General features: G+C 36.1%; 1 protein-coding gene and 1 long non-coding RNA gene across 5 annotated transcripts in view; one reads left to right on the top strand and one right to left on the bottom strand.

The window, feature by feature from the left end:
- The window catches only part of nrg3a (neuregulin 3a), a 331,337-nt gene that overhangs the window by 70,475 nt on the left and 238,339 nt on the right, over positions 1-22,523 (bottom strand). The window lies entirely within an intron of this gene.
- Positions 2,375-6,105, top strand: LOC309486743. 4 transcript variants are annotated; one of them, XR_014201661.1, is made up of 6 exons: positions 2,375-2,689; positions 3,037-3,093; positions 3,537-3,617; positions 3,776-3,874; positions 3,981-4,141; positions 5,228-6,105. It is a non-coding gene; the product is annotated as an uncharacterized lncRNA (long non-coding RNA). The 4 variants fall into 4 exon arrangements; XR_014201660.1 differs by lacking the exon at positions 3,037-3,093; XR_014201662.1 differs by having other exon boundaries at positions 3,037-3,617.

Below are 22,523 nucleotides of genomic sequence, written 5' to 3'. Positions count from 1 at the left end.
AAAGCAGCTGTAGTATCTGGGACGGAGAGTCTCTCTAGAGATTTGAGCACCCAGTCTGTTTACCAGCTCTGGATTTGATATGATTAAAAGAAATTGAGAGGACAAGTAGAGGTGTGTAAGGGGGGAGAGAGAAACTTACAGAAAACTTGCATTTTTACATATTCAAAAAACATAATTCTGTATGATTTCTAAGACAAAAAGAAGTCCCCACAAGGTCAAAAATGACCGGTATAACTATCTTTGTGGTGACATTTGGTAGGGTTTACAGGACCCCACTCACACGCACGCACACACACCTGTGACCACTTTTCTGATCTTCATTTACAGACATGATGGGCAGGAGCAGCACCATGTCTTTACAGGTGCAGAGCAGTAATTCAGTAAAATGCACATAAATACAGATGCTAGTTCAGAGAGAGAGATATAACTTTAAGTGCATAAAATAAAATAAAAAATGTTCTTGCTTTGTTTACCCATCAGTTGCTTTCAATTCAATTCAATTCAATTCCAAGAGCTCGACATGTTTATATGTTCATATCTAAGCCTTTTAGGAGCTTTTGCAAATGTATAAAAGGTAATTTACACTGCATGCCTGGGACTTATTGCCAATAAATGTATTCATTTTCAGTGGCTCGGGACATATTACAGTAAAGGTTGTTTAGGAGAAGTGCCAGCAAGTACATTTAGACCAGTATTAAAAAGCAGCTTAAAATAAGGCTGCCCACTGCCACTAAAACTATTTCTGTGTGATTTAGATAACAACAACAACAACAACAACGAGCAGAAGTATTAATCGAAAGAAAAATAATTGACTTTATTCATACTAAATTATAAAGATTTAATAATAATTCAATTTAAATATTTTTTAATTTAATAATAACAATACAAATAGTATAGAATACTACAAAGAAATGTAGCCTATACACAGTGCATTCGGAAAGTATACAGACCCCTTTATTTTTTTCACATGAATCTACACTCTAAACTTCATTATGACAAAGCAAAAACCGGAGGAATGAGAGATTTTTTTGGCATTGGATTGACCAACATATAGAAAAAGCCAATGATCCATATGTCACTAGTGGACTTCATATACATTTCCAGAAAGTGCTGAACATGCATCGATTTAACATCAGGATCAAAAGAAAGGCTGGTTTCACCTGTGCTTTGGGAATTACACAGATAACTTTGAAAGGCAGAGGGCAAAAATGAAGGCTGCAACCTTCAAACAAATAAACACGGTTGAAAGAACCGCGCACTATGGTAATTGTGCAACTGTTTAGTCAAAATCCTTTTCATTTCAAAGAGACTGAGGTGAGCAGACAGAGCAAATAAAAGAGTGCTGACCGATGTTTATTCTCCCTGACTGATACCAAGATGAAATTGCCCTTGGTAGACATGTGCCCTCTCAGCCCAGAACATAAAGAACATCCCGTCTGATTCTTTTGTTTTATTCTTAAAACTGACATTCGTGTCTTCCGAAGTCTGCTTGAAAAAAATCTATTACATTCATCTGCCAAGGTTCATTTGCTCATGGTTTCTCCTTGGCCTTTCTGTATCCCAGAGGAGATTCATCTTTACTTGTTCTTTGAAATAACCTTCTGTCTAATGAGCATGACCTTAGCCAGGTTTAATTAAATAATAAATGGCCTGATTCCTTTCAGTGTAGTCTCTGTCCGTTAAGAAGCTCCGTAGAATCACGTGAGTGTTTCCCATTCCCGCACCTGCTATCCAACAGACAGTGAATAACACAACACCTATAAATGTCCTTTATGAGCACAACACTATGAGCTCAATATTGATGTGGGTGGCTGAACTAATGGAGCTGCTCAGATTCTGCTGCTAGTAATGGTGATTGTAGATTTAAAAGCAGCATTTATTGGTATCCGTGTAAAAATATGTTCCAACCGAGGTGTAAAAGTTTATTGAAAAATACAGTATAATGAAAGTGTAATGGTTGAATCAAATGGTTGAGTAAAAGTTTTGACAAATGATATTGGCAGCAAGCTGGCGCTCCGTATACAATATTTTAAGTGAGTGTTTGTGTGTATCTGTTAGCAGTGAGAATCTCAGACTGCCCATTTTGCAGCTGAAGTAGCAGAAGGAGATTCGGTATTCTCTAAGCAGCTCAGAGTTCTATTGCTGCCCTGTAGCTGGATTTCCAGCCCTTCTCAAATGTAATGGATGACTGGAGGAGGCTTTGGACCCACATGCCCCAGCCAAACACTCTGAAAGGCCACAGAATCCCCACTGAAAGTCAGGCCAAGTGTTTTGAGGCTGGGTCTCAAGGATCTAAGACCCTCCAAGTCTTTTATAGTCTTCAGCAATTCCACAGTTAAACATTTGTAGGATTGTAGTATCTGTACACTGTAAAAAATGATTCCGCATTTTAGTTGTTTCAATGTAATTTTGTAAGTTTATACAACTTGTGGTTTCTGAATTTGTTAATTCAACTTAACATGTTAAGTTTTCACTGTCTCAACTAGTCTGCAAGTTGACATAACTAGAGTATTTGCCGCCTCAACTTAAAAACATATGCTGAACCAGTAAGGTTAGTTCTCATTTTTTATCGCGAGATGAGATCACGTGAAGCGCGAAACAAACAGGTCTCTCGCCTTGACTCCTTCATCGGCCATTGCTGGAGAGTTTATCGGCAGATGATTTAATTCTTCCACTATCATCAAATATGGTAAGTAAATATTCGTTAATATGATGTAATAACTTGTAAAATGACATATGAAGTAATCATCCATGTATTGTTCAATATCAACGTTTCTAGATCACATTGGACTGTTGCTAATCCAGTTTTACCAGTTTTACCAGTTTAACGTTACATAGGCTAATATATATATATATATATATATATATATATATATATATATATATATATATATATATATATACATATATATATATATATTAATTATGTGAGAGAGACTGATATATGGATGAATGATAAAATAGCCTAGAGAGCGGGAAAAGCATGTCGTGAAAAATAACGCATTTCTACCATGTTTGTTCACTCTCATGTTCAAGTTATTTGCGCCAAAATCAGCAAGTCTAATCACCATTCAGGCAAAGCAGCGTCGACGCGTGAGTACGACAACAACGAGCTGACAAATAATGTAACGTTAATTTAATGTAAAACTGTGTGAGTGGTGCGGCAGGATTATCAGAATCCTCCGGTGTTCGAGATGGACGCTCCATAACTGAAAAGTTGTTGTACAACTGTCTAGTTTTACTTATTAAATGTCGAACTTAAAAGACTGTGGTCAGTTATGTTTAGTTTATTGTGGGAGATTATGTAACTATAGCAACCGCTTAACCATCGCAGTGTTTTCCCCAGAACTAGTGAAATGCTTAGCAGCTAATACTGTCCTAATAAGGTCTTAATAGTAATGTCAATAAATATATATCCACAAATTTGGTGATAAACTATTATTGATCTAGTCTTGATCTTGATTGTGTATGTGTACTCGGTTTATTAAATGTTAGTTGACTTAATTGTTCTTTTCTTTTGCCCTTGACCAATAAAGTGGAGCAGCAAGTTCTGTTTATTCAAGACAACCAATGAACGCATTGTCAGAAGGCACTACAAGCTGAAGCACTGCCATCATGTAAGTAACTGTCTGCTTCCCTGCATCTATAAAGACTGTGTGTGTTCATTTAGAACTGAGTTTGCTCTAAAAAATACATTTGTCCAGGGACCATACACAATCTGTCCGGCTCTGTGCTGCAGCTTTTACGTTGAACTGTGATCTTTATGCTTTCTCAGAGACCTGTGGCATTACAGGCAGACAGGAGAGTTAAAAAAGGATCCTCCAGTATCTGCTATGGAAAAAGAGGTGGCCGGTTCTTTTTTTGTGAGAGACAGGTAAAGTCCTACACTGCTGAAAATGGTGTTTAGATGAATATGTAGATATATTATTTTGCAGTGTTGTTTAACATGCTGCTGTTATGTTTGTGTCATTTAATATTAGTTTAGATCAGTGCAGAATTCAACATGCTAATTTCACTGGACCTGAGCAAGTCCTTTTATTAGGGTCTTGACTGGCATCTACCAAAACTGTTGTGTCTACCGTTCAAGCACTTTGCTGACATTGCTGAAATGAGGACCATAATGGACAGCCTAGATAAAAATGTAAGTACATATATTTCTACTGTATTTTTTTCATAAACATTATGGGCACTTCCTTTCTTGCCATTTCTGTTGTCGTGCATATTTTTTATTAGTGCTGCAAAATATTGAAGAAAAAAGTAATATGTCATTTGTTAATGCGTATTTAAAATAAATTAAAATTAGTCACCTTCTAGTCAATCATTTTATAATGACATATTAAAGGTGGTATCAGCGATTTCAGGCCCAAACATAAATGATCACATTCATCTAATATTTCCTAACGATCCGCTAGCTGCCCGCCCCATAAGCATGCTGTCAAAAAACCGCGTCTCTCTAGGTAGCCTAGGCTCTGAGATCTGCACACAAAAACAGTTGGTATCAACATCACTCAAAACCAAAATAAATAGTGTTCCAACCAATCATCGACAGGGGCGGGTGTTGTGAGGTTTTGCGCTCGTGCACGGCTGCCTATGACGGCTGCACGCGAAAACCTCACAACACCCGCCCCTGTCGATGATTGGTTGGAACACTATTTATTTTGGTTTTGAGTGATGTTGATACCAACTGTTTTTGTGTGCAGATCTCAGAGCCTAGGCTACCTAGAGAGACGCGGTTTTTTGACAGCATGCTTATGGGGCGGGCAGCTAGCGGATCGTTAGGAAATATTAGATGAATGTGATCATTTATGTTTGGGCCTGAAATCGCTGATACCACCTTTAAGTTTTATCTTTGATAATCAAAATTACATTTTGGAAGAAAAAAGTCCCCTGTGAAATCAATTTCTTTAGGCCTTAAAATATTGTAGCTTGATTGTAACATTTTATAATGCTTCATTTAGTGTACAGATGCAAAATGCCTCCGTTTATTCACAGTGTATAGTATTTGACCTAAGTCTCTCAGTTTAAAGGTTTTTTACAGGATAGTTCATTCAAAAATGAAAGTTCTCTCATCAATTACTCGCCCTCATATTGTTCCAAGCCTGTAAGACCTTTAATCTTCTTCGGAACACTAAATAAGACTTGGTGTACTCATGTTGTGTTTAAGTGGTTGAGCTTCAGTGTTGTATGTGTGAAAGCACATTTTGAAGTTTGTCATTTTTTAATACAGCACACAGATTCCGAAGAAGATATGATCGGGGCATGACTCTAGGAATCATCGCAGTGGTGGAAGATGTGATAGACCCAATTCCATGCAACTCTAGTGATGTGGCCCTTGTAATCGAGGAAGCAGTTGTTCTGCGAGGATTTGGTGACATACAAATGACATTGCTTTATGCTCTCAACATAAACTACCCCAGAAAACACCTCAGATACACTTCCGAGGTGATTCATGAACATTGGAGCTGATACCTGCAGTGCAAGAGTGCACTCTCTTAAAAATACATTGTTGAATTAAAGATGTTGTTGAGGTAAGGTATTTCTACAAAGAGCCTGTGTTTTCATCTGTATTTTTTTGTTTACCCATGTTTTTACAAGTTCTCTGCATCAAGGGCCTGACATCATTTTCATTGTTTAACTTTGTTTAATTTTACTTGGCTAAAACATATATTAAGATTTCATGTGGTTTAAAGTTATTTCACAGTTAAAGAGGTATTATTAATGTGAAAAATCTTAAAGTGTTAGTTTAACCTAAATTAAAATTATTTTGTTAAATGTTAGATCTCATGTTGCTCCAAACCTAAAAGACCTTTGTTTATCTTTGAAACATAAATTAAGATATTTTTTTAAATGAAATCTTTGATCTTTCTGTCCCTCCTTTGACATCCTATTCAACTAATACTTTCAAGTTCCAGAAAAGACATCCTTAAAGTAATCCAAGTGACGTCAGTGGTTTATATATTTGTTTACATGCAGCAGTGTCAGCTTTCGCGTCGACACAAGAATCATGTGCTGCTATGTTCTTGTAAACATTTGATGGAGAAAACTATTTAATAAATAAAATGGAATGAAACACTGACAATGCTTCATAAAACCTAGGTTAAACCACTGGAGTCAAACGGATTACTTTAAGGATGTCTTTTCTGGACCTTGAAAGTGCTAGTTGCTTAGGCTGTCAAAGGAGGGACAGAAAGCTCACCGATTTTATTAAAAAGATCTTCATTTGTCTACCAACAATGGAAAGTATTAACAGGTATTAACAGGTGAGCAACTTTTTTTGTGTGAACTGAGACTAAGATTTTTCACATAAATATACCCCCTTGTGAAATAACTTTAAAACACATGAAATCTTAATATATGTTTTAGCCAAGTAAAATTTTAAAAAATTAAGCAATGAGAATGCATGTCATGTCATCAATGCTGAAAACTTGTACAAACATGAAAAAAATCCCACATGAATACACTTTCTATGCATTTTTCAAATACATTTTTATCTTTAAACTTCATGCAATTGTGATATAATTGTATTCCTTTGAATATGTTGTTTATTCTTAACATTTATTGATTTGTAAGGAACAATAAAACCATTTGTATGGAAAAATCTGTTATTTATTTGGTTGAGTGTGCTATATTGCAAGTTGAGAAAATATGCTAAATTAAGTTCAATGAACATACACTTTAGTACAGATAACTTGAAAATGTAAGTTATCGTATTTCAACTAATATTTAGAAGTCCAGGTAACTTGAAAATGTAAGTTATCGTATTTCAACTAATATTTAGAAGTCCAGGTAACTTGAACATGTAAGTTATTGTATTTCAACTAATCTTTACAAGTCCAGGTAACTTGAAAATGTAAGTTATCGTATTTCAACTAATCTTTACAAATCCAGGTAACTTGAAAATGTAAGTTATTGTATTTCAACTAATCTTTACAAGTCCAGGTAACTTGAAATAAGTTGTTGGCTCAACTATTTTAACTATGTCAACTAAACTTTTTAAGTTGAACATACTTAGTAGATTAAGTCAATAAAACTTAACTGAGTCAAAGCAAAAAAATAACAAAAAAATGTAAGTTGAGTGAACAAATTTTTTTTTACAGTGTACAGCATTTGTACTGCTTTAGTCTGTAGTCTGAATAAATAGTGAAAGCAAAGTAAATGTTTTATTCAGATAATACTTTATTTGTTTTGGCTTCAGTAGAGTGACAATATAAAAGCCAATTATTTAAATTTGGTGCAAAAAGCTTTAAAAACCTCTGGACTACAACAGTCGGAAGAAAAACATTTAAATGTGTCTTTGTGGAGTTTTTTTTAAATTGATATTTAATTAGGATTTAACAAAAAAAAAAAATTCTGTATTACTATATATGTTGGTCCTTACAGGCCACTGGACTACCGGCTCAACTGATAGGTTTTTCTCTTTGCTCTAGCCACCCGGTTACCAAGGAAACAACCTCTGTACCATATGGCCGTTGTTCTATCGACAAATCTGCCTCAAGAAATGTGTCCACCATCTTGTTACTGTCCCCTATCCGAAAAGGAGCTGCTCCTACACCATTAATGATGTCAGTTGCAGAACTCAGAGGCCACAGATCACTACACAGCCAATAATGTGCTTATCAGCTTCAACTATGGTCAATCAGATGAGATTTGTAGATGTAAATGAGGACACCATCCTTATGAGCCAATTGGCTTTAAATGGCACATTCCACATGCACAGGGATCTATATCTTTATTTAAAAAAGGGTATATTGTTTCTGTAGCACTTAAAGTTTCATTTGTTTACATTAGTTAATTAAATTTAATTTAATTGCTGTCTATGGAGGGGTCAGAGAGCTCTCCGATTTCATCAAAAATATCTTAATTTGTGTTCCGAAGATGAACAATGGTCTTACGGGTTTATAAATAATGTAAGTAAAGTAAATAATGCCAGAATTTTCATTTTTAGGTGAACTAACCCTTTAATCTTAACATTTACTATATTCTATATATTTAAGATCCAAAGTTGAATCTGTTAACAATTATTTTATTAAAAAAGTTATTTATTTATTTATTTATTCGTTTTTGTAATGCATTAACTAATGTTAACAAATGAGGCCTTTTTGTATTATTATTATTTTCTAAGGCATTTTTTTATTTTTTACTTAGTCTATAACATGTTTGAGCGAAATTTAATATGAAGTAAACACTTTTTATTTGGCTTGTTTTTGGGGTAGCCAACTTTAAAGGCTCTCCTTATTTTTACATTTACATTTATTCATTTAGCTGACGCTTTTATCCAAAGCGACTTACAATTGCTATATATGTCAGAGGTCGCACGCCTCTGGAGCAACTAAGGGTTAAGTGTCTTGCTCAGGGACACATTGGTGTCTCACAGTGGATTCGAACCCAGGTCTCTCACACCAAGGCATGTGTCTTATCCATTGCGCCACCACCACCCCTTATGTACATAGAGTACCGGTGTCTATTTACAGAAAACCTTTTGAAATAGCACAAAGATTACCAGTCTATGGAAGCCAGTTTCCAGCTCAAAGTAAAAAATATAAAAGGTAATTTTGAGAAAATGAAGTCACATTGCGTGGTATAAAGTCAATTGGGAGAAATAAATCACAAATATAAGAAATAAAAGACTATTTTTATTTTTTATTTTCCTCTCAAGTGGAAATGGGCTTCCAAATCAGTCAAATTATTCTCAATAATTCGGTTATTTAAAACAAGAATCTGATGAAAAGCTACAGGGTATAACATAACTGTCAATACATAAGTTATGAGATTCAACACATAAAAGCCCATTACCCAATCAGAGACATAACATTATGCATGTAAGAGTTAGTGAACACACAGTGATACATCATATTACATCATAAATGACATCCATGCATGGAATCATACGCCTTTTTTGTGCCGCGGGTCTCTGGAAATATCCTCTTTGCTGCTTTAAAACACTGCACATAGCATAAGTATCTATTTACATGCAAATAAGCAGTGCAGGCATCTTCTCTGCTTATCTGTATTATGTATATACAGCTCATTCATGTCAGAGAACTTCACTGTTGTGTTTTCACCTCAGAGCATCGTCCCTGACAACAACAAAAAACTAGAACATATAGAGTGGTCTATTCAAGATAGATACAAAGCAAATTCTCTGGTCAAGCAAGTGATTGAGGATTTAGACAAAAAAAAAATCTCCTATAACTATGACCTCTCGGGGCACGGGAGGGGTTTTATTTGCATTCGTCTGCGGGGGTTTAACGCGCTGAGGATTTGCGATGGTGTGCTGAGAGGCAGCATTGTTGCAGAGGGGGCTGTTAATACTAGGATTAATTGATGTTTTGATTTACGTGTAAATAGGGGAAGCTGTCAGTACTTGACACCCAGGGAGAGATGCCATGAAAGTGGATTAGCGTTGTAGAAGCACCCAGGCTCTCATTAAGCGTGATAATTCTAATGTAATGTAATGAGAAGCAGCTTAAGCAGGCTAATGCTCAGGCTAAAATATTAGCTCCTTTGTAGCATGCTAAAGTCATTACCCACATTGCTGTTGCCATAGTTACGGGAAGACAGGTAACTGTTGCATTAACCATGCAAGATGCTGTAGAAAATACAAAGTGATGTGTGAGGTGCACAGAGAGGCCACACAAGGAATCTTCCAAAGGGAAAACATGAAATCTCATTTTGTGGAGCAAAAACTAAAGCAGCGTGCACGGGACGCCCCCACAGTATTGATGTGCAGGTGGGCTCACAGCCTATGCAGGGGCCCCTTCATGACATTACAGCCTGGTCTCATTGTTAATACGTAGTATTAATACGTAATTTTCAAAGACAGAAAACGTACATTTTGTACGTTTGGATAGATGCTGAAACGTATGATATGGACGTATCTGCAACAATTAAACGTAACATTATTACGTTTTTACAGCTACAAAACGTTAAATATGTACGCAAGGGCGTAGATTTGGTTTGAACATTGGGGGGGTTGAAAAATTATTCTGCATATTTTTCATGTGATCATGGTATAAATATTGGGAGGGTTGTAATGCATAGATTTAAATATTGGGGGGGTTATCTCCCCCCCAACCCCCCCACAAATTACGCCCCTGTATGTACGAATCTTTCATATCATTAAGATATCTGTATAATTTACCTTTTACCGTTTTATAGATAAATGGAAGATCCCTTAACCCTACTCCCAACCTAAACATAACGTTACCCATTTTATACTAAATATAAAAAGGATAAAACGTACAGAGATGTGTAGGGAAATGGCAATTTTATTAACAATATAGCATTAAAATATTTTTTTTGCAGCAAATCCTACTCCTACCCCTAAACCTACCCATAACAATTTCTTAAAACTACATAGGCTACAATTATGAAGAAAAACAACATACGTGTAATCACAATTATTTATTTATTGTAGGGATGTCAACGATTAATCGACGATCGATTAATTGTCGATAATACATTTAATCGATACAACTTATCGATCATCGATTAAGCAGGTCTTCATGCCCGTGCGCGCTGCTCAACCGCGGAACATGTAAGCGAGCGCGCCGGAGTTATGTTTGGGACCATTTTTCACCTTCATCATGACTATAAGTTTGCGTGTGCATTCGCAGGCTTTTGTTTTGTGCAAATGTAAGTTGTAATACAGTTTATTTTCTGTAGGCCTATCTATATCTGATTGATCTCATATTGGATGCATTTGGTTAAGAATTAACTCTGTAGTAAAGCGTCAGCTTAAGCGCGCGCAGCTCAAACGGCAGTGCACGACTAATAATGACTATTGAGACTGTAATATTACATAACATTATAAAGATTACAATATTGTAATAAAACATTGTGAATTATTTGGGTTTAGTTGCCGTGTCGCGTTGCTCCAGGAAGACCGCGTCCACAACATGAGTAGTTCTGAATGAATGGCACGTAACTTAGTTCAAGTTCACTTGAGCATGATTTTGCGTCATTTTGTGCAGATATAATTTGTAATATTATGTTTATTTTGAATATATCTGATTAATCTCATATAGGATGCGTTTCTTTTAGATAAATAACGTGCTAGCAAAGTGCTCCAGTTTAACGGTAGCAGATTCATTCAGCGCGTGCAGTTGTTCCAGGAAGAGCGCGTCCACAACAGTCACACATTCTAAGCGCATATGAGGCGGCGTTGGTGACACGTTGTATTAGTAGTTATATTTGATTATTAAATAATTAATTTAATTATCAATCACATCGAAACATTTTACAATCCTACTAGCCCTTTATTTATATTTAAAACCATTCTAATTGATTTGGTGAGGAACATAGCGTTTTGAGCAGCATTTGCAGACCCTGTCATGCTGTCATAGCCACTGCAGTAGACGCATATCGCAGTATTAAGGCTAACGATTAATCGATTAATTGATCGTTAATTTAAACGACGATCGATCATGGGAATTTGTGAAAATTGACATCCCTAATTTATTGCGAAAATGTCAAAAACGGAAGCTACCAAAAGTCATTCACATGACGATGTGTTGCAGTCACAGTCCTCTCTTTCAGTATAATAGTTCTGAATGAGGTACAGAGTAGAATCTAAGTTATTAAAGGGTTAGTTCACCCAAAAATGAAAATTCTGTCAGTAATTACTCACCCTCATGTTGTTCCAACCGCGTAAGACCTTCGTTCATCTTCGGAACACAAATTAAGATATTTTTGATGAAATCTGAGAGCTGATCACTTCTCCGTAGGCTGCTAGGTGGCCCAAACTTGCTGGCCCAGAAAAGTTATTAAAGAGATCGTTAATATAGTCCAAGTGACTACAGTGGCTCAATCTTAAGTATATCAAGCGACGAGAATACTTTTTGTGCGCAAAAACAAACAAAAATAACGACTTTATTCCACTATTCATTTCCTTCTCTCTGGGCCTCGTAAGTGTTTTTGCGCAGCGCGTCTGTGTTACACGTCACCACGTAGGCTCACTATTGGCCGACGCTGGTCATGTGTGTGACGCGCAGCGCAAAAACACTACGCGAACCAACTAGAGGCCCAGAGAGAAGGAAATGAATAGTGGAATAAAGTCGTTATTTTTGTTTGTTTTTGCGCACAAAAAGTATTCTCGTCGCTTGATATACTTAAGATTGAGCCACTGTAGTCACTTGGACTATATTAACGATCTCTTTAATAACTTTTCTGGGCCAGCAAGTTTGGGCCACCTAGCAGCCTATGGAGGAGTGAATCCAGCACTCAGATTTCATTAAAAATATCTTAATTTGTGTTCCGAAGATGAACGAAGGTCTTACGCGGTTGGAACAACATGAGGGTGAGTAATTACTGACAGAATTTTCATTTTTGGGTGAACTAACCCTTTAATCCATGAAAATGTTAATCCGGCTTCGCTCTGTGTGAAGGCGCGCGCGCTTCTCCATTTCAAATGTAGTTTACCGACTGAAATACGGCATGTCGCAATCTGTGACGAACATAGACGAACAGGCGAGAGCCAATGAGCGTTTGATATCACTGCCGTAAAACATGTCGTAACGCTTCTTGAGGGCGCAATTTTTGAATTTGAATTCATCACGAGGAGCGCGGGATTTGACAGTTACGGACTGCGCTGCTGTGATAGCCTGTGAAATGGAGATGAAGATCACTCACTGGATAAAGGGCTGAATTTGGATCTCTTTCTTGCAAACGTATGGATTCTAAAGATTTGGATTATATCAAGCTATTAAAATTGATGTCTTTTTAGTGAATTTATGTTGGGTTTTGGTATATTATTGTTCTATTGGAGAAAACGCATTTTGTGTCTCACTGTAAATAAACTAAATATTACAAAATGGTTAAACGATTAAATAATGTATTTTTTAAGGTTTTAAATTGTATTCTTGTTTAACTGAATGTAGGCTAATCCTCTGAAACGAGTTTGCAGCAGAAGGCACGAACAGAGCGAAATGTTATTAGCCTATTTCTTGAGTAAACTGCATTTAATAAATGCGACTGAAAACGTAGGCTAATTGATAAGACATTTGAATGCAATAGTCAAAACATTAATGCCACTATTTTAATATGCATAAATAAGAATACGTACAACTACAAATATGTACGTCGGTAGAGTTGTTCATACGTAAATAATTTACGTTTTTGTACTGTTAATACGTAAATATTTTACGTTTTAGTGCTGTAAATACGTCAGTATTATACGTTTCTGTGTGTATAAAACATAAGTAAATGTACGTATGGTAGAATTACACTTTACGTAAAAATGCACACGTATTCTCATGAGATCACGTTGGACATTATGAGCAAATTAGATGATAGTTAAAAGTTAATTATATATATATATATATATATATACACACTGCCCAGCCATAAAAAAATAAAATAAGGTCGCTGTTTGGATTTAAATAGGCAAATGCTTAAGTGTCTATGATCATTATTGCAGTGATTATCATGTTTCTAGCATGTTATTTGTTTATATGTTTCAGTTCTTCTAACCCTAATTGATGCAGTGTGTAGCTTTCCAACTTTCAAACAACCATGTAGGAAGACACATCATGGCCAAATTCCAGGATGACAAAGCCAAGATTTATCAGGCTCAAATTCATTGAAAGTCTTTGGGATGTGCTGGAGTAGACTCTACAGAGCGCTTGCGTTGTCAATACAAGATCATGACCAAAAATAAATGCATCTCTTGATGGAAGTAAGTGTTGTGATGTGCATCCTAATAAACATAATAATCATTACAATAATGATCCAATCATAGACTTAAGTATCTGCATATTTAAATCCAAACAGCGACTTTTTTTGGGACTGGGCAGTGTACACACACACACACACACACACGTACTTTTGGCGTGGGATCACTTGCCTCTATTACATCAAATGTTATTGATGGTAAAAACAGAGACAGAGAACAAAACTATAATCCTCTAAACAAGTCCTGTCACTTTAACTCAAGCTGTCAGCTGACTCAAGCAGGTGTTGTTTTTAACCTTCCAACCTTTCTTTCTTTAAATAGAAGGATTTTGCCTTTCGTTTCAGAAGGGGTAGGGGAATACCCACTGTGCCACATCTCTGACACCTTCCAGTAATGCTTTGAGATATAGTTATGATATATAAACAGCAGGAACATCTGCCTTTCACTGCCTGGCTGAGCACTAACAAATACAACAAAAGGATTGTGCTGAGGAAGTAAACTGTATGCTAGAACAGACAATGAAATGTAATCAAGGGCAAAATTGGTGGATAATTCAGTGCTTGCTGTGCTTTCCCCAGAAGAACAAAGTAAAGGCTTCAAATCAACCATAAACAATGTTTTTCCTATTGGATTCATTTAATGATTTAATAAATCCATATGAATTAAACATTTAAAAAAATGTACATGCTCCAAAGATTTGGCTGTCAAAAATGCAGCAAAGGGCATGAAAGAGCCTCCCTTTTCTTTCTCTTGAGGAAAACAAAAATGTCTTCGTTTTTTTTTTTTTTTTTTCATACAGTGAAAGTTTGAGGGTTTCAGTGTTTTGGACCCGAGACTTTCATTGTATAGACAAGATCAAATTATTTCGTTTCCACAGAAGATACTAAGTTGTACAGGTTTGACTTTGGACTAATATAAGGGTGAGTAAGAGTAATTGAATACAGATTTGTTTAACAATAAAATATAATAAAATACATAATATTAGAAGGAAGTATGGAGGTGAACATTTTGTGGTGGTGTTCCCTTTTTCTCCAATCAATGAGTCACCAGCAGACACAATGAATGTTTTCCAAGACTTTGTTTCATGTAAAAGCTGGTGTTAAAAATCAATTCACAAGACAAATAATGCTGAATTATTCAAACTAAAGGATATTTTCAAATCAGACAAAAAGAAAAAAAAAAGAGAGCAGCAGCGGGTGTCATATTGTTTAAGAGCACATGAATATTTAAACAGGACCACAAACTTTGCTAGAGCCTCAATACATTTATTTGATTAGTCTACACAGCGCCAATAGCAACACCATCCTCATACCAATTCATGCTTTCTTTTTTCTTTTTCTTTTTTAGTTGTTTCAATTTAACTGAAAAGTCTGAAGACAGAACAGAGATGTGAATACAATCAGAATTCTTCCAGATTAATTTCCTGTTTTCTGATGCTACTTCTTCCCAAGATTTTAAGTTCCAACAAATATAATCTCCACCAGTGATAAAAAGTGGCAGGGGCGCAAAACAGAAGCTTTGAGCAGGCTATCAGCCTCGAGAGAAGTGGAATATACTTCCCAAAATCTGATATTGTATGAGAGGCTCATATCATGGAAAAATGTGATGCTCTGGCGTCAGCAAATCTGTCTGTGATTGGGTGGGGAAGGGGAAACAATAAAAAGATTCTCAGCTATATATCTTGAAGATTTTTAAATTGATGTATAATGGCTGAGTGTGATGCAACTTTATAGCAGGCTGCCCCAGCAAACAGTCCAGTGATGAAGTGTGATGACGGAGGGAGACAGCAAAGCATTTAAAAAGAGAGACTGCAGAAAATTTCTATTTTAATTCCTAAATGCCAGTAAAGGAGATGTGTCCGTAAGGCATAGTCATATTAGTGTCATGTGAAGAACTCCTCCACCTTCACTATCTGCTCTGTTCTTTTCTCTCCCTCATATATTTGTTCTGCACATAAAACTAGTTTCTTTCTAGCCTGCAAAGCAAAAGAGCCCATATCTGTATCAGTGCTTTATGAGGACTGTATTCGTGGAGCCTTCATTATTTTTATAGCGCAATGTCTCTTTCAACACTAAATAATTAAAACATTTTATGCAGTCATATTTGACTCAGCATGAGGCATTTTTAAAATTAAGTGTTAAGCTAAATGTCTCTTTCAGTCTCAGTGTTTCGGAGGAAAGAATCGTTAATAGTACTAAAAGTCTCAAATCTGATTAAATGAGCCAAGTCTGAAGCAGTCGTGAAACAGTGATTGTACACACACCACTGGCAGGAGATTGAATTCTATAAATTATTATTTATAATTAAGCTATTTCATACTTCCAATATTACAGTAAAATACTTTTATCCTTTATCATATGTGGTGACTATATTTAAAAAAACCCCACAAAAATACAATACAAACAAGCAAGGTTTGAAATACAAACAGGAGACTTACATGCTGCAATCACATAAAAAATAAAAGTAAAAAAGGGCTTAAAGTTAGGGCAGGCAATAATATTAATACATGTACATGCTTTTTAATCCTGGACATAAAGTACCACAGTTCTGGTACCAGTTATAATTAATGGTCGATATTTGGCATTTTTAAAATATCGGCATCGGCCTATACGTTTTTCTGATTGGCAGATGTGTTAAAAGTGGGACTTTTATTTTGACGGGCAACGCTGAGACCCGCCAGTGCCTGATCACGCAGCGCTCATTAGTTTACGGTCTCTTTTTAACAGTCATATCTAATACGTTATTAGACCAAAATGTTAGACAAAGAAAGTAAACAGTATGCAAAAAAAATAAAAAGTAAGGTGTTTGCTTTTATATTATTAGTAACAGAAAGGCAAAAAGTGTGTGAATGATTTTTTACCTTGATGTCTTCCCGTGAAAACGACAGATGCTATCTCTGTTTCATCTTGACTTCAATTGCATTTAAACCAGTGTGTTCCCAAGATACTGTGGCACTAATATACAGTATCTGCTACACAAAATAAATACAATATAGCTATGATCTAAATTCAGAGAATCACACTATCATCAAATATCGCTCAGCACAAATCACATGCAGCCAATTGGTAAAGGTAAGGGAGTAGGGTAGGGATAGGGGTTAGGCAATCAGCACTGTGACTGACATGAAGAATGAAATCTTTAGGATCGGCTGCGGGACAGAGTTTGAGCTAAACTGGTTAAAACAATCGAGTTGCCATATCACTATGTTAAAGGGATAGTTCACCCAAAAAACAAAACAAAAACAAAAATCATCATCATTTACTCACCCTCATGTTGTTCCAAACCTGTATGAGTTTCTATCATCTGTTGAACACAAAATAAGATATTTTATTGCTGGTAACCAGAAAGTAAACAGTAGCAATTGACTTCCATGATATTTTTTCCTATGAAAGTCAATGGCTACCGTCAACTGTTTGATACTAACATTCTTTAAAATATCTTCTTTTGTGTTTGGAACGCAGAACAACTTGAAGACGAGTAAGTGATGACAACATGCCAGTTTTTGAACTATCCCTTTAAAGTATTAAATCATTATAGACATAACAGTATGACTTTCTGTAGAGCTGCTTTGAAACAGGCTGCACTGTGAAAAGCAATATACAAATGAAATTTGACTTGACTGTCTAACAAATCAAATTGAGTGGCTCTCAACAGACCAAAAAGTAAAAACAAACATCAACATAGCACTACTGTTCACATTTGTGATTGGCCAAATTCCCATACAATTTAAAACGTTTATTGTGCACGGTGGCCACAATCCATCAATCTGGAGTCACAATTGTAACGACAGCAATCCACAAGGATATTATTAACCCTAAAAATGTGAATGAGAGGCAACAGTGAGTGTCACATGCTCTTTTACTTGATGATCGATTCACTGACCTTTAGTAAAGACTGTGACAAGTCCAATGTACAGAAGTCAAATCTATTTCCCTGAGAGAGATTAAGCTTATCTTGAGGTCAGGGTAAGGTCAAGAACATGGCAACAGCATTTTAAAGGGTGAGCTGAACGAAACCCCAAAAACGGCTGAAAAGAGAGTGAGCGAAAACACTTCAAAACCCAAACTGGACACTTACATACAGGGGGGCATGGGGGCAGCTGCAGACTGAGGTCATTTGTTCGCCATTGCATTTTGTGTTTGAAAAGTGATCTATAGCTCTTTGTAGGGGAAACAAACCATCTTACATACCTTTCATCTAAAACTGAAGATTGCATTGTCATCTTATTCCCAACTGAGGGAGCTTTTTAAAGTCCACTTGATAAACTCCTTAGATCAATACTATAATAGCTGCAGAAAGAGCCAGGATCATAAAATATGTATTTTACACCCCTTCACCGTGGCAAGGCCATACTGCAGCTGTTTGGCTCACATCTGAGTAGATTGACACTATGGGAAAAAAGTTCGTAACATTGACGCTTGGTTTTCTTCGCTTGATTTTAATTGCAAGGACAGACAGAGAGGCCTTTGACTTCTTTAAGGGGGCTTTCAAAAGGACTGCTATGTGAAATTGATGTGCTCTGTTTGCTTCAACCCAAAGGAAAAGCTCTCAGAGACCTTTCAATCCCTTCGAGACTGAAGAAGGACCTGTCCCTTTTGGTGGTGTAATTAGAATAATAGCCATGTCAAAACAGGAGGAAGTCTTCTCTCACGTGGATGTAATCCCTGAGCAGTACCGCTAGCTGACAACAGGAGGTGGTGTGGAGATGGAGAAGAAAGGAGAGAAGGAGAGAGAGAACAGAGTTGTGCAGAAAGGAGACAACAAACAGGAAAGGGACAGATGAGAAACAAATCATCACGACTGAAGTCAAAGACATTAGATATATTACTGCAGACAAAAGCATCAAATTTAGAAATTACATGTGACTGTAGAAGTCAACATATTGTTTGTTTAGTTTGTCACAAGCAGGAATTTATTTTGTGAATGCTGCATTGTTTAGATGCTAAAAGTAGTTTTAAAGAAACCTGTCTTGACAACTTGTTCAGTAATGTATTGAGCATTCTGTCTGTAAAGGTACATTGCAAATTTGTTGTCATTTTTACAGAAAACAAATTGCAAACATGCTACTGTAAAAACCTGTCAATTGGTTAACTGTAAGTTACCTCACAATATAGGTAATATGATGAAAAACTTTTCAACTAATGGATTTCAACATGGTTTAACATCACTTTTTTTTACTTTTTTTTTATTACAATTTTACAGTAAAACTGTCAAATTTATGGTTTTTACAAGTAAAAATTATGAATTAACACAATTTACAGTATCAGTAAAAAGACATTCCCAGAAGTCCACATATGATTATATTTTATATAACTAATTTAGTTTATTTTTATTTTTGTTAGCAATAATAAGGCACCAATATGACTAATACCAAAAACATGGTAACCATAATTTTTACTGAATTTCTGGCAACCACGGCTGCCGTCTTTTCACTGTAAATGGACTACTTGCATTGAGCTTCCTGATGCACTTCCATTTTCAAGTAGTACGGCTCGCTAGTTTCTGGTTATGTACTATTTTCAATGTGCAGTAGCCACCTAGTTAACTAAACGGCACATAAAATGAGTGTCTGAGTGAGCCATAATAGGTGGAGAACGGAAGTTGTTGTTCAAGTAATCCATATAACAGGAAATTATTTTTGCAGTCTATGTGGGGTCATATTATGGTTCTAAAAAGAACATTATTTTGTGTATTTGGTTTAATGCAATGGGTCTCATTCATGAAACACGAGCAGAACGAATTTTTTGTAAATCGTGTGTAAAGTGGTTCTGGCGTAAATTTTCGGATTCATTAAAATGTTCGTATTTTCCAAATGTTAGTTGGTACGAAAGAAATCTACACCTGCTCCCAGCCACGCGTAAATAGTGCGTTTAACATCCGAACGTTTTGCTCATTAATAAGGCTGCATTTTAATTCACCTTAATCGGGTACCTACATATTTACACAGCATTTTGAAAAAATATTATATATAGTAATTACATACGGGTTTTCTTTTTACCTTTATTACGAGAGCCAGTAATAGCATCTGCAAACGGAACACAAGTCTGCAAGTCTTATTTTATTTTTTTATATTCAAGCTGTTTATTCATTTTTAAGTCCGCAAGTCACAAGTGTTGCAGTCAAGCTTCATGTCGAACCATTTTCTTTTCACTTCTGGGATGACACTCCATTAACTGCATCTGCCAAGCATTTTTACCTAAAGCATTTAGGTAAAAGCATTATTACCTAAAAAATTCTTTTTTTTAGGACCTGATACGCCACTATGTACGCTTGAAAATAAAATGTGGCGTTTTGAATGAACTTCTGATAATAAAACTTCAATTTCTGCATCTGAGAAATTTATCTTCTTCATTCGCTTTTGAGAAGACATATGAAATCCTTTGTTTCGTGTCATAATATAATGCCCATATATAGTTGTCAGTCGGTTTTAATGGGCGGGATTTATGGTAATTGAGAGAATGAACGTGCACGCGCCTCCCATTTACGACTGATTGGAATTCATTAACCCACACACACATTTCACTATCAAATCTGACGTTTACGAAGTATTTGTGAATCAGGAGAAGAATTTTCGGGAATGTCTCTTTACGCGCAAATCACTCACATATTTACTCGTATATTTACGAATGTTTCATGAATGAGACCCAATGTGTTTACGCGGTTTTAGGTAAAATTTTTTTTTACACATACTGTACATTATTGTTGCTCCTCTATGCCCCGCCTTTCTGAAACACGTTGATTTTTACAAAGCTTATCGTTCTGAAAAGCGCTGTGTGCTCTGATTGGCCAGCGATACAGTGCATTGTGATTGGCCCAAAAACCTTAAGCGTGTGATGGAAATGTCACGCCCCTTACCATATGTGGAACATTAGCTTCCAAAGCATTAATGACAGGTGATAATGTACTACCTTATCAATTCGAACCCGAGTCTGATCCGGAAAATGCAGATGACCAAGCTGATCGATCAACTTTGCCAGCGTGACTGGACCAGAACGTATCAGATAGGTAAGGTTTTATTTAATTGGGGACATAATTACTGATTATAATGAATTGTACTGTCTTTTTACGTGTCGCGCCGCGCTACGGGTGAGAGAACATTATGTAAACATACAAATATGTCTGCATTTGTGATCGTAGAAACAACAAGCAAGCGCAATACATGTACAGAATGTACATGCAAAGATGGAATTTCCCCACTTTTTAGAATCAGCCTTTGTGCACAGCCAGCCTTGTAGCTACTCTCCCAGGTTCTGGAAACAGTCCTCCGTAAAATGTGCAGCACACAGTCGAAAATTTTAGTTGTACTGTTCTGAAACAGTGTTGTAAATAAAGCGTATGCACTGTTTTCTAATTGTGTCCTCTTTTGGAAGGCCAAACAAAGTAGTTTGGCTTTCGCAACAAAAATACAGTGTGTCCATAACAACAATAAAGTGAGAGTAAAAGCCACACCTTCTTTCTTTGCGTATACATTTGGGTGGTGTTATGAAACTCTGCCCCCACACACTGACGTAGGAAGGTGTGGCTGAGCCTTAACTTTTACAAAGAATATCTCTTTGACACTTTGAGCTTTGTAACTCTGTAGATCTTATACTTGCACTAACAGCTACATAACACATTAAAGAAAAAGGAAAACAAGAAATCTCATCATATGACCCCTTTAAAAATGGAAGGTAGAAAAATTCCTTAGTATGGATTTGCATACAAGCCAGGGGCATGATTAGTTGAATCTTCATACTTTCTATTTATTTATTATTATTATTATATTTTAGAAACAATTTAACAACACTAAATTGAAACATTTGTGTTTGCCATAAGGGAGAAATAGCAAAAGAGCAAGTGTGAGGGAAAAGAGGGAGAGAAAAACTGTAGAAAGTGTAACTGTAGATATAGATAAAGCTCTTGTGAAAGGTGGGGTGGGGGTGGGGATTAAATGAATATTAAATTAGCCTTGCATATCGATCGCACGGCTGCAACTGAAATGGCCACGCTGCATATCAGAGGGATTCAATTACAGTCACATAATCGCCTCTAATTCCCTCCACAGTCTGAGTAAGACAGACAGAGCAGCAACCTTCCCTCTCTTTTTCATTTTCTGCCAAAGAATATCTTAAGGAATTTATTCTGGAGCATTCAGATACGTTTTCCACTTCTAAAACAATACGCCTAGTATTCTACAATGACCTGAATGACTGAGGATCTTCATCGATTTGCTGGGTCATTCCTGTTATGCACCTTGTTTTGAACCCTTCTGTATGTTGAAAGTAAAAAAAATAAAAAAATAATAATCTTGTATTCTAAAGACGTTTTTGTATAAATAAAAGGATATACAGTACCAGACTTTTGAGCATAGAAATAAAGAGCTAAAGTTAGGTAGTGAGGCACTGATGGAGTCAAGTTAATTTTGATATTTTTTGATACCATGAGTTATAAAGTCATACAAGCCAACTAATACCACAAAACCTCCCAGGATTAATTTTATCCATTGCTAATACTTGATGTTTGTGCTGATGATATTCTGTCAAAATGATGTCACTTCCTGGAGGATGATTATCATTAAAGTTGACATGAAATGGAAATTCACCCTATTGATGTTCTAAATAGATCTTATGGTGAAATGACAAGACTTCTCTCTGGTGATGTATGCCAGACTTCTCCAATCATGTAGTACGCTTAAACCCCGCCCCTTCTTACAATGAACTCTAAGCTCAGCAAATGGCTAGAATCAAGTCCCTGCCCTACTTTTTTTCCTCGATAATACATTTAACTTGTGTCACAATACCGAAAAAAAGATCTGTCGCTATTTGCGTTACATAGCAAATTTAAAGAACTGGATTTTTGAAAAGACTGACAG

This window comes from Leuciscus leuciscus (genome assembly GCF_965113295.1).
Source record: "Leuciscus leuciscus genome assembly, chromosome: 22".
Classification (NCBI taxonomy): domain Eukaryota; kingdom Metazoa; phylum Chordata; class Actinopteri; order Cypriniformes; family Leuciscidae; genus Leuciscus; species Leuciscus leuciscus.
Note: the sequence above shows the minus strand (reverse complement) of the source record. Positions and strands in the feature narration are given on the sequence as shown.